Genomic DNA, 14,834 nt, shown 5'->3' with positions numbered 1-14,834 from the left:
AAATCTTAGTTTCTAGCCTTGAGTAGTGTGGGAGGGGGGGAAGAGGGAGTTACATGTGGATGTTGACTAGATTAAGAAAGCCACTAGAAGGTGTACAACTAAATCCCTTAGACCCTAAGATGGGTACTAGATGAGGAAGAAAACTAACTCAAGACTAGACCATGAGTAATGAAATAAAGACCAATTAGACCCAATATACAATAACCCATTTGGAGAAAAAGACAGTGCAAATGGCCATGCATATCTCTCAAATAACACCAAGAGTGACCTAGATGAATATTTTGTAACCTAATTTCTTCCCACTTTTGTAGAAGACAAAACAAAGAAGAAAAGTTAAGCTCAAGCTCACACAAACAGGCAGAGGTGAGAAAGCACCTATGCTAAAGAAAATAGAAGAGAAGATATGGGAATGCAACAATAATTAAGAACCATTCTAATTAGAGGAAAATATTGACATCAATCCATAAGTAGTTGGCACTAATGCCTTGAAATTGAGTTAATGCTTGTAAAAACCATAATGTTATTTTAATATGTACAAGGTCAGTGGAGCACATAAAATATCTTTTGCTCATTTGAAGTTAGAAGGTCATGCTTTGACAAGACAGTGTTATTACTCGAAGACTAGGTAATGAAATACTCGCGACAAATTGGTAAGTGTTTAAGGACATAATAACATCACAGCCCTTTCTTATTAGTCATGAGAAGGAACAAAAGATATCTAACTTTACCTCAGATAAAGACAAATACAAGTAGTGCATGAATTCACCACACAAAAGAAAGAGATCAATCCAATCAGGGATGTCTCTTAAGATTCCTAAAGTGCTCATTAAGTAGTTGGGAGATTTACATAGTTAGTTTGGGGGACACATGATTATTTTCAAACCTAAGACCTTTAACGGGGCTTGCTTACATGCACAATATCCTTAAAGGAGTAAAGAATAAACAATGTTACCATGGGCCATTAAAAAAAATGGAGCTACAAGAACTTTGAAGAGGAAGGAAGAAGAAAGAGAAACACAAAAGAGAGAATCTAAGTGTGGTTATGAGTGAAAACTAGCACCTAAACAAGCATTATAATGTTAATACCACATCAATGAAAGTAGATGGAAACTACTTCCTACATTGAGACCTAATTGTTCCAAACAACAACATGACAATGAGAATACTTGATGGTTGTAAAAGGAGATGAAAGAGTGTACAAATTCTCATACATTGAAGATAAGGTGACATGCACACTAATCCAAGGATAGGTAGCTTTAAGTACTATCATCCCATAGGAGGAAAAAGATATGAATAAACTCTTTAGCATCAAGATCTTGGATCAAGGATGGTTGCACAAGCATAAGCCAACTAAGATTTATTGCTATTTGATTGTAGATCATAGTCAAATTTTATTTTAGCCTAGCTAGTTGAGTAGCTTGGATTCAAGGTGTGCGATCATCCCTAACCATACCTATTAGGTTGGGTTAGACAATATCTTGAATTTAAATCACAAATAATGAGTTTAGATTCATTATTAATACAAACTTCATTAATGAGATCGAAGTGGATGTCATTCCATTAAGATGCCATATTTAAAGGATGGGTCAACCAATAAGTAATGTGAACAAATATAAGTCCTGTGTTTCCCATGGACATAAGAGCCAATTGAATTTTTCATTGACAATTGCACATCAACCCATGAGGTTGATCAATACAAACAAGAAGTTTGTATTGATGTTTTTGAGAGAAGAGAAACAATGAGGAGAAGGTCAATTGGATATTAGTGCATCCTTGGAAGGATGTGGCAACAAGTAGAGGAATAACAAGAGAAATTAATATAGTCCTATAAGGAAGTGTTTTAAGAGCCTAAAGGCGTGGTACTTAAGGGGGAAATTGAACATGAAACAATTGAAACGATGTTAGAATAGGGAATCATAAGGCCTATTACTTCACCTCGTGGGTCATCCACCTTCTTAATCAATACAAATGATGGAAATTGGATTATGTCTGTTGACTACAAAGATTTGAATAAAGTGACCATCAAGAGCATGTTTCCTTTCCGAATGATTGAAGATTTGTTGGATTGGTTGCAACAGGCCAAGTTCTTCACAAATTTGGAACTCAAATCAAAAGACACTTGTAAAGCACGATTTAAGACATGATAAGATTTATATGAATGGTTAATTATGCCTTTTGGTTTGTGAAACACACTTGAAACTTTTAGGTATTTTATGAATAATGTACTACATCCATTTACTAGTTCTTTCATATTGGTAAGTTCCCTATTGCTAAAGTACCTTTCCAATCGGAGGTCACGGGGTCAATTCTCCTTGATGCCCTTGGGGTTAGCCTAAGCTAGTTTGGTCGGTGAGATGTGTTCCCTTCGAGTCGATTTGCCCATTTTTTCCTCATGAAAAAAGGTTCTTTCATATTTTTGTATTTTGATAATATACTAATTTATAGTGCTACTTGGAAAGAACAAATTTCACATATAAAATAAGTACTTGACACAGTTAGGTAGGAACAATTGATTGCTAATATCAAGGAGTGCAAATTTAGGAAAGAGTTCTTGATGTTCCTTAGACATATGATTAGTGTAGGAGAGTTGAAAGCCGACATTGAAGACATTAATAAATGGCTTGCTCCTCCCAATGTGACCAAATTAAGAAGTTCATGGGAGCAACTTAATATTTGAAGAAGTTCATTTTAACATTTTAAAAGTATTTGGACCACTACAACAAAAGGGAAGAGTTTTCATTACGGAAAACAAAAGTAGTAGTCTTTGAAGAATTTAAGAGAAAAATTAACCAAGCATTAGTGTTGGCCATACCTAATTTGCAACATATTTTTGAGATTGAACATGGGGGTAGTCTTCAGGCAAGGAGGAAGCCTAATTTACTACAGTTCATAGTTGTTCCAAGGAATAATATTCAACTACCCTACTTGTGATAAGAAACTCTTTTCCCTACTTCATGTAGTGTTCACATGGGAAGATACCTTGAGTCAACAACGTATATTCATTTGAAAAAAGGGCATGATTAGACCCTTTTTCATTGAAATGGAAAACCTCATAGATCATTGCTAGCTTTGTTAATCTTTTATTTAAGTGTGTTTATCATCTAAGGTTGAGTTCACCCATGGTTTCTAAATGTGTTTATGTGCAATATGACTAAAATACAAATACAATAGGCAATTTAATATATCTAACCCATTTAATTATTTATCTTATCCCTATAGGAAGCACAATGAATATGATTGCTCTTATACGAAGCATATGATAAGTATGGAGAGCGTGGAAGATATCCTACCCCCATAGCCACTGCTTGATCCAACTAGCCAACCAAGAAAAAATAAATGAATGGCGAAGATAGCATGCAACCATCACAACGTTGCATGAGACAATTAGGTCCTTTTATGCATGCACAAAGACGTCTTCAATTACTAGTAAAAGGGCATGCTTCAATACAAAAGTGTTGAACATGAATCAAGGAAAGACATGGAAGATAGCTTACTTCCACCATTTCATAACACTCCCAAGCTTGCTCTTAGGAATTGAAAATAACATATGTACCCCAAGAATCATGTTTGATGACTTAGCTTAGCATAACATATGCAAGCATGAACATCAAGAATCAAGTGAATGCCCTTTATTCCACAATATGAACAAGAAACAATGTTCATTTTCACAAGAACCGAGGAAAATGCAAAAAGGCAACAATAGCTTACAACCATCATCAATCTCACAAGAGTGATCAAACTAACAATGTCTTCTATTTCACATACAAAGAATCATAACATTCAATACAAAAAGAGGGCCCCTTTTTAAGAGTGTGAATACCTCTTTTACACAACCATTACACGGCCTTTTTCCTTCTCTTTCCTAGTACACATAATTTCTAGTTCTACATCTCTTGTCCTCCAAGTTTCATTGAACTAAGTTGTATTCAGAATTTGTACTCACACTACAAGGAAAACACCTTCTAGTGGAGTTATAACAGAGGTTTTAATCTTTAAAATTGACAAAAAAAATGTCAAAAAAACATCCGCTAAAACGTCTGTTTGTTGTAGCAGATGTTTTAGTGAATATTTTACCGGAACTTCATCACAACTGAAAAAATCTGGGTGACCGAAGGTTTTAGCGGATGTTTTGTTTTTGTTTTTTATTTTTCTTTTTGGGTGTGCTACATATATAAAGTTATCAAGTTGCATACATAACTAAAAGCATTCAGGCATTGAATTCACCGATGCGTAATATATATCGCACTGGAGTTCATGATGATGAATTGGTCCTTAGTTGAAAAATAATTATTGTGTCAATGCGTTTATTGAAACTTGAAGCACTGATGGGTATGGTATGTATAAACACCACGGTGTGTTAGTGATATAAAAGGGTCTGTGTTGTTATGTTTCATAATGCATCATTCCTAATAGATAAAAAATCCCCCGGGCGTTCGTGTAAGGAACAACACCGAAGCACACAAAAAATAATTGATGTCCCGGTGCTTTTGTTTAAATTCGTAGTGCCGATGCGTACCATTTGTATAAACGCATTGGTGTGTTTTTTATATAAAAGGATCAACGTTGTTAATATTAATAATGCACCAAGGCTAGAAATAATATTTTGTATGACAGGGGTGTTAGTTTTATGAAAGCACTGGTGCGTCAAGAATTAAAATGCACCAGGGTGTTAATTGCAAACAATAACGGTGCTTCAAGAGATAAACACTCCTGTGCTGTCGTTTTCCGAAAAGGCATCGGTCATGCAAAATGATGCAGGCACAATGTTTTTATATAACATAATGCACTGGTGCGGTTTTATGTTATGGACACACCTGTTTTTTGTATGAGATTTTCTCTTTTTTGGAAACATTGACTTGTGATAATGCAATTATTGTAAATTTTAAAATTTGTTATTGATCGAAAAATTGACATATATCTTATAACAATATTCATATAAATTAAATTTTGATTAGTGAATTTGTATATAATGTTTGGATTAATTTGTTATATTATCATATTTCACATCTCTTCATTTTAACATTTAATCATCCATATATTTAATCAGTGGTGTAACATTTCACAACAACATTAGATAACACAATAGAATAAATTAAAATGTCTTTTATTATATATCAATAAAAAGTTATTCATCATACAAAATGGGATTATCATTGGTAACCCCATTGTATTTCAATTGGGGCACCATGTCCATTACGTTAAACAAAATGTCTTATTTTCACAGACAATTATTTCAAAAAATATAACAGGTTGCATTGATACCCAAATAGATCATCATTTTTTGCTGGAACTACTATCAATGCTCGAGCTATTTCCATGACTTGGGTTATTTGGAGGAATGTTTTATTGATTGCATCGATTGTTTTTGTCTTCTTCAAGTTCCATCTACAAACATAAGAATAAAGTGTAACGAGTGTATCTACATTGGTAAGAATAATGAAAAATCGAAATAAATAATATACATCATGTAAATTGAATAGAAATGTACCATAGCAAGAAGTGACTCATAAACTGTACACATGGTTTCAAAACCAAGTCTCATGCCTTGTTGCAACAAGTCTTCTGCTGGTGTAATTATATACTTTGTTTCCAACATGTTTTAAATCCCACTATAAATCATAGATTTAATATAGAGGATTTTTTTGTTCTATTAATTATAAATTTAGAGAACTAAAACAACATAGATACGTACAAATTCCACAATTAATTTTTGATATGCCAACATATACTTACAACCCTTATTTAACCCAATTTCAATCAATTCTTTCGATGACGTTTCTTTGTACGTTAACACCTATTTGAAGGCATTCAAGGATGGTTGTTGTAAAACAACTTAAAATATACAAAAATGAAACCTTGAGATGTTATAAGGAAATATTAACAATTACTCACAAACATTAAAATCAACCATTTTCTTCCTTGTCATCCTATTTTATGTGCTGAATGAGTTCCATTTTGTTTTCTTTTATGCAAGAAAATACTTGAAAATTAATATTTAATGCTAAATTATCTTTTTTATATCTACAAAGTCAATTATGATTACATACATTTGAAGCACGTTGTTGTTGAGATGGCTCCTCATGTGATGCAATTATGTCCATTTCTTTGATGATCTCTTTGTACATTTTTTTGGACATTCCTACCAACATGTTTCGAATATGAGCTCGTTGATCATTTAGGATTTTCATAATCTTCTTAGAAAAAGTAATAAACTATTTTTATGTTGATATATGAAAACTAAATATAACAAAATCAATATTAATGAATGAATGGTTTGTAGTAATATATACACAAAATTCTAGAAAATCATTTTAATTAGGAATACCACCTTTTGAATGATCATTTTTTATTGTTGTATGTTTTTGCTATTGCATGTCTGACATGTCTCATTGAGTATTGCTCTGGAAACGCTTCTTGTAGTTTAGATATAATTTGGTTCTTAGAATCATTGGATTGATTTTTGAATTGTAAGTGGAAAGTACATTTATACGTTCGTTCCACTAGATCCTTCATAGTTTTGTAAAAAAAAATCTCTCATTTATTAACCTCCAACACCACTCTAGATGAGGTAAGGACCAATTCATCATCATTTACATGTTTTATAATTTTTCTTTTCTTAGATCGACATTGATATGTTCTTTCGTTGTTGCTCCCTGTAGAACATTAAACATATATGAATTAATAGATTGTTTGAAACATTTTATCTAATATTCTTAAGTGTATTATTAAAAAAAAATAAAAAAAATCATATTGAATAACATTTTTTCATTCACTTGATTCACCTTTCTGCAATTGTTCTATCAGACTTTTACATTCTTTTGCACTTAGATTAGAAATAATATTATCGACCTTCTTCATTTTGTAGCTCTGCATGACACACACCAACCAATACATATTAGTTAAACTTACATATAGTTCAAACATATTAATTTTGTAAAGAATCTACAAAGAACTTGCCTTCTACGCATTTTTTGATGTATTATCATTGTGTTAACCAATATTTTTGTTACTTGACACCTTCTGAGACATTTTTTTCATCAATATATACAACATGTACCATTCAATATAGAAGCCATTAAATATATTTTACAAATAAATTAAATAATTTTCAGCCAAAAAGAGCTCTGGTAACTAGTGCGTTTATTTGAATAAACACATCGAGGCGTTTATCCCATTAAACGCACTAGGCATTTAATTGTTCATCACTGTCATGGAAAATTAAATTTTTAAAATAATCTTAAATTATAATGGTGCGATTTGTAAGGCTAAATGCATTATAATGATTTAATGGTATTATTGGAAAGAGGCGCGTTAGTGTGTTATATCACACCAGGAGCAACGATGAATAGACTAGACAAAATCGATAATGTTATAATATAACAGAGAACTGTATTACACATGGCGCACCAATGTATTATATTACAGAGGGAGTACCGTAGAACATATAGCCGTTTTTTAAAAAACAAAGAGGGTCGACAGGGTTTGGATCTAATTCAATAAGCGATTCCCTTACTTTACATGTCAAACGTCTTATATATAGTAAGTACACAAACCCATTAAATCTAAAATGCCTAAAATGAAAACCATGATTGTGAAGTGGTAGAGGAAGTTAAACCCTAAGGTGAAAAATTTACTAGTCAAATCTATAGTAATTTTTATTATACACAGTTTTTTATTTTTATTTTTCTGAAATGTGAATAAATCTAACAAAAATTGTAAGAAAATTTAACACTAAAATTTTATTTTTTTACTATCGAGGGTTTTGAGTGAATCACCATCCCTTACAAATTTTGATCTTTCTTTTGTTCCAAAATATTTTGCTGCTCCACAATGCTCCCAGTATGTCTCTCTTGCAAATGATTTCTCTTTTAGTAAAACCATAACAGAAATTGTAATTATTATTATTATTATTAAAATAAACAATAAATTTTAAAAATTTTACTATGCAGGGTTTTGAGTGAATCACCATACCTTTCAGCTTCTGATCTTCTGAATAGTTCTGTTGCTCCAAAGTATTATGCTGCTGCACAATGCTCCTGGTATGTGTCCCTCGCAAATCAGTCCCTTGAAATTTTGGGTAAAATAATGAAATAGTGAATAACTTTTTACTATTTAAAGGAGTTTCTGAAATGAGATTTCGAAAAATCAATTGTCCCTCGTTAACAGATTTATTTTTTTCGCACATCGGTGTGTTTGATAGTCAAGCGCACTAACATTGTTGAGGCGCCAAATTTTTTCAACGCGACACGATACATATTTTTTTTTTCAAAATCATGAAACAGTGCGGTTTCTATTTAAAAACAAAGATGCTCTAATTATGATAAGAGCACTGAGTTGGTTGAATTTCTTTTTATTTTATAAAATTTAGAAATAGGCGCGTAGCAATGTTGTTTTTTTTTAAACACATCGGTGCGTTTTTTAGAAGAGCATTGATATGATAACATTTTTTTTATTTTATTTTTTTAGAATCCCAGAAACCGGTGCGGGTATTATGTGAATGCCCCGATGTTGGACTATTTTAAATGCATCAGTGTGCTTTGTTTTCATAAGTGCACCAATAGGATTTAAAATCTGTGTATTGCAGTAGTTCATAGTATATATTATAAGAACATCAAGTTGGCCGAATTCATTTTTATTTTTTAAAATACGAAAATAGGGGTGTGGCGGTTTTTTTAAAAACGCATCAGTGTGTTTTTGTACAAGAGCACCGATATGATAACATATATATTTTTTTTTGGAATGTCGGAAACCAGTGCGGGTATTATTTAAATGCCTCGATGCTGATATTATTTAAATGCATCAGTGCATTTTGTTTTGATAAGCACACCAGTCTGCTTTAAAAACTATCTGAAATTTTATTTTCACATAAAATGGCATATTAATCTTAAATTATCCTCTAGGATGCATTCACATGAATTACAATAGTTCATAGTATACATTTTACGCTTAAAGTCGCCTTATTTTTGAAAAATGGTTTGAAAACTATATTGAAATTTAGATTGTGGTTACATGGTTCTCGAGATTAATTTTAGATATGCACACAAAATTTTATTTCTGGTTTTTCTCAAATGCAAGGACAAAATATCAGTAATATCAAATGGCCAATTCTTCAAATTTCGGCTCATTCCATATTATTGATCAAAGTCCTTCACGGATTTCTCCCTTTCGATCTCGAATAAGTTCAAATTTTATTTATATTTCGATTATCTAATTGAATTTTTTTAATCCATGTCAATTTGAATAAAAATGTATCCAAATTTGCATGACCTTGATTCAAAATTGAGTTCAAATGCAGAAAATATTCCTCCATTTCAAAAACATCGGAAGCTCTTATCAAGAGTAACATATCGCAAGCAATTGGTAGATGAAAATTGACAGCCTCTTCACTTTGCCAATAGGAACATGACATCTTCTAGCTGCAATATTGGATCAACGATGCTAATAATTGTTTCGTATAATGTAAATTTAACAAACCAATTGCAGTGACGTGCTTACTAATATCATTTGATATTGTACTAATGATGTTCAATATTTTTTGAAATTAGGATTCTAGTGATGATGAGTGACCCACCTACCATCTTCCGAAGCACACCACTACAATGTCAACTCAAGAGAAGGTTGCATTAAGAGCAAGAGTCAGAGAGGGAGCATACAAAGAATGGTTGAATCAATGACCTATTCAATTCCCACTATGTCTAGATTCATTAATTAGGAATGACTACAACAATAGTAGTTCTTCATCACAAGTTGGCAATGGAAGCAATCAAATAGATCTTGGTATGGATGATTACTTGCGGGATACGACTGCCATGGAGGCAATGTTGTTAGATGCATTCCAGAACAATGAGCTATGGGATGATGCTCATATCACTGATACCATATTTGAAATCTTGAAATATGCTTCCACCACCCCTCTCTTTGGACCTGGTGGCAAGTAAAAGTCTACTCAGCTGGAGACAACAATGTTGTTGTACAATGTAAAAACAAAGCTTGGCATGTCGAATGCATGTTTCTCGACAATATTGAAGTAATTGACCTACATTATCAATCAAGTTCCTTATATTTTGTCACATAATCAAAATTAAAAATGGTTGATTTTATGAATGTTAAATATTGACATTGTACAATTATATTCCCCACCAACTGCAGCATATTCAAAGATAAGGTTATTCAAATTACATAGTCCTCATAAAATATTGAGGCAAATGCCTATAATCCCAAGGATTCAAAGACTCTTTCGTTGCAAAGAATTAGCTATGTTGCAAGGATGGCATGCCTCACAGAAAAGTGAATTAGGAGTTATGCAAATCTCAAAATATTCAATAGCCATGAAGCATATAGAGGATACATGGCCTGAAAAATTAAAGGATGAAGTATGAAGTCTATGACTCAGCATAGCCATGGATTGCGTCAACCCATGTTCCCTCCAAAACACCAACTATTTTGTTTGGCCTGTAATAGTGATAAATAACAATATCCCTCCATGGTTGTCCATGAAGAATGAACATCTTATGTTGGCTCTCATAGTCCCTAGTAGAATACAAATGAAGAATATGGATGTCTACTTACAACCATTGGTAGATGAATCGAAGGAATTATGGAAGGGATATATGTGTACAATGTATCAAGGCCCATCGCAACATAGAGGAGTTTTACATTGTATGGTATATGTGCTTACTTCATACATGATTATCCAGGCTTAGGAGTTTGTTCTAGTAAATTACATTTTTATTGATTTGTTTATATACGTAACAATATTGTTTTGCATATCAACAGATTTAACTGGGACTTTTTTTTTTGGTGCTCTGCTCTGTGACCTAGCCGCTGTTCTTCTGCACCCCTGCCTGGCTCGACCCTCGGGCTACTTGCGCCGCTGGTCCCCTGCGGGCCCTTCCCTTTGCGAGGCGCTCCCCATTATGGTGTCCTGCGCGCTGAGGTTCTTTTGGAGGCTTGTTGTAACAGAGATGGCTTGTGGGGTTTGACCAAGGTTGCTGGGTTGCCGCCTCAATGGATCTGCCCCCTCCGCCTCCCTCTTCCGATGCAGAAGCCTTCCTTAAGCTCCTGGAATCCCTACCAAAGAATAAAGCTTCAGAGGCTGCGAAATTCGTTAAACGCTTGGATGACATTCTAGAGATCTCGCTCCCCCCTGAGGGTCCGATCAAGGTCGCCCTTTCGCTGGCTGAGAGAGCTCTGGTTGGCCAGTTCACGGGACTCTGGCCCTCCCCCAAATCCACGGAGAACTGGATTGCTAGAAACTGGGCTCCCCTGATTAGGAAGGGTGTCACCTCGTATTTCCTGGGGAAGGGATTCTTCATGTTTCAATTTACTGACAAAGAGGACAAGGATCTGATATTCCGCAACGGGCCTTACTTCATGGGTCCTCAAGGGTTGTATCTCAACAAGTGGACGCCTTATTTTGACCCTTCAGCTGACGTTCCCACAGTCGTTCCTGTGTGGGTTAGGCTGCCCAACCTACCTGTGCATTGTTGGAACTGGGAATCCCTAAAGCACATTAGCAACACCTTGGGAAAATTCATCGATCGTGCAAATCACAAAGATCAATTCGATTGTGCAAGAATCTGCGTTGAAGTTGACCTGGAGGTTGGCTTGCCTGAGGCAGTAAAGATCAGGTTTGGAAGCTGGTCCCATGTCCAGAAGCTGGACTATGAGCAGCTCCCGTTCAAGTGTAGGAAATGCCAGGTCTATGGCCACTTCGCTCGGAACTGTCCAAAGAATACTGAAATGGAGAAAGGCAAGGATGAAGGCTGGACCCAGGTTAAAAGATCCAAAAATGCCCACAAAGCCAATCGACCAGGCAACATGAAAGGCAATGGTTCGCAGGCTGCCCCTAGCAACCAAACCCCTGCCATGGAAGAACAAGGAAACAAATATATTCTGTTAAGCCCAGCTACGGAAGGTCCCCTAGAACCAGAGCTGCAGAAAGAAGGATCGATCCCCAAAGAACCCCCCATGGAATCAATACAGGTGGAAAGTAATGAAGACAGACCAAAAGAGACTCTCATTCTAGAGACGGAGGAGGTGCAAAGCTCGGAGGAATCAGAAGAAGAAGGCGAAATAGAAACTTCACAAACCTCAGCCAGAAGATCATTGAGAGGCCGAAAATCTGCGCGGGAAAAAAGAGAACAAGAGACCTACAAAGACAAGCTCCAGGGAAGTCAACCAACCCTTGAGAAGCTTTTGGCAAATACTCCAAAGAAGAACAGAAATCAACCTCCGAGCTCTAGGGGAGCTCATCCTTCAAAATGCAAGTGATGAAGATCGTCTCCTGGAACTGCAGGAGTATGGGGAGCATAAAAAAAGAAGAAGCTATAAGAAGTCTGATAAGAACAGAACTTCCCAACCTACTCCTCATCCAGGAGACTAAAATGGAGGACTGCGCCTTCCTTCAGATTGGCAAGAAGCTGTGGGAACAAAGCGAAGGTCTAGCAGTATCAGCTCGAGGTGCTTCCGATGGACTAGGTTCTATCTGGAATGCAAATAAATTCATAAAGCTCAGAGAAGTTAAAAATATCCATTGGTTGTTCACAAAAATACATCATATAGATTCAGATATGACATACTCCCTCTTCAATGTGTATGCTCCCGTCAGCTCAGCAGAGAAAAGCATTGTTGGGATTCCATTAGGAATCTGGAAGATTCTGAAGACTTAGCCAATATTATCATTGCAGGCGACCTTAACCTAACACTATTAGCAGCTGAAAAACGCGGAGGAAGTGTTATCACTGAAAATGCTGTTGCTAAAAAATTTTTAGCCTAGCTTAAAGACTGGGTGTTTTCGTAGCGCCTGAATTTGTTTTTAGCAGTTTAGCAGCGCTACCTATTTAAGTGGTTTCGTAGCGTGCTACGGAATTGGGGATTTGTTCGAGTTTTCAGTGGAGGCCCAAATCCTAGCATGCCTATTGTACACTGGCTACAACTGCTGTGGATGAGGTTGATGTGCTTAAAAGGTCTAATGTCAGATCTTTCAGATAAGATTGAAGATATCAAGGCAATGATGTCAGCTCCACCGTTGCCTGAGGTTCTTCAGGCTCTTTATAATGAAAAGAACGTTTCTCAGGATAAAAATGCTTCCTAATTGCTAGTCACTTGAAAGAAGGAAATGCATCTAAAGTTTTGGAACTCTTGAATTCCTTGTTTCTATTTTATTGCAAAATATGGTACCCAAGGTTGAATGTTTTTCCTATGTATTGTGCTCGGTGTTTCCAGTGAATACCTTATAGTTTGTATAGTCACTGCTGCACCGAAAGGATAAAAGGGACCTGAACAGAACGCACTGGGAAATCTATTAGTACTATTTTGATATTAGCACTATTTGGAGTATCTGCTGCTGGTTGGCTATGGTTAATAGGTAAAGGCTGGTAAATCCTGTTGTCATTCAACTTCAAGTTCTTGAGTTGAAAGTATTAGTCTCGGCCTAAAAGATCAAGACATAATCAGTCAAACTTCATTCAAAAATATTCCTCAACCGAAAGAGTTCAAATAAGGTCGGGGTGAAATTAATGTTTAGATTATTAAAAATTTGCTCTATATTTGAACTGGGGATGGCTCTTTCTCATTCTCTTATATATATATGGGCGTTTATGGTTGTGTTACCTCATCTGCACCTATATATTTTTTCCTGAAGTGGGAAGATACAAATCTCTCAACAAATGCAATGTTAATGAAGGAGTTTTTCCCAAATGATATGTGTCAACACACAGGTCTATATGGGAGCACCGCTTTCATATTATGGCTGAGGACTATACAAATGGGCCGGTGGAGATTTCTTTCTGCTGTGGGTGAAACCGATTATGGACAAGTGACAACATACGTGTTAACTGTATGGCATCATGGCGTACCAAGACATCACTCTTGGAAGACAAAGAGTTTGTGTTACTTGATTGTATTCCTTTAAAGCGTTTTGCTGAACCTTATGAAGTTTTATCCCTCGTAGCTTTTCTTTGCCTACCTGTAGTTCTTTATGACACATGGCCTCTACAACAACGCGCTGGATTTTGGGATTATGTTCGTGGAATTGCTGGGTGTTATAGATCATTCCGTTCATGCGCAAATGGAGGAAGACAAATTTGAACCATCGACACAAGATATCTCAACTCTTTCTTTTTCGCCTCTGATTTGCGTTGTTGGGACTGTTTTGCCGGAATTTATCAAGCGGGGACAAAGGCATGATGGATATACAGAAAAGAAGAATGCGGCTTCTGCTGTTCTTGGCAGGCATCGTAATTCTTAGCATGACAACTGAAAATTGCAGGCAGCTCGTGGGAGAAGAAACTTCTTCAAAGAGTGGAAAGTTTTCATGGATTAATCGCTTTGACATAGGCTCTGGAATTTTTTTTGTCATGCAAGCGAAAGCGACAAGGCACAAGTAATGCTTTTCGGCTACAGGTCATTCAGGGAGATGTTCTCAAACGTGAACTGCCTTATTTCGATGCGAATGTAGGAAATATTCATTATCAAATATGACCAATTTTAGATGCGCTGTTACCATGTTCCAAAGTGAGTTTGCTATGAGACTTGTTGCAAATCCAGAAAACAATCTGTATTGTCAGCTTTGAATGAAATACTCAATTGCTAGCTCGTGTTTCGCAATTTTTTTGAAGTGAGCAAGACTAATTTCAGGCCTCCGCCTCGGTTGTATGTATTGAACCTAGTAATCCCCTGCCCCCAGTTAGTTTCAAGGAATGGAATGTTCAACCAGGGAATGAGCTCGAGTGTGTCTCAGTATTGCAAGGCTATACACAGGATGTCAAGATGGTCCAGTGGCACCCTAATCGTGACATTTTGGTCTCTGCTAGTTGTGATAATTCTATCAA

Source organism: Pinus tabuliformis, chromosome 6 (genome assembly GCF_031772625.1).
Source record: "Pinus tabuliformis cultivar Carrire ecotype Pingquan chromosome 6, CPIR1, whole genome shotgun sequence".
In the NCBI taxonomy this organism is placed as follows: Eukaryota; Viridiplantae; Streptophyta; class Pinopsida; order Pinales; family Pinaceae; genus Pinus; species Pinus tabuliformis.
Note: the sequence above shows the minus strand (reverse complement) of the source record.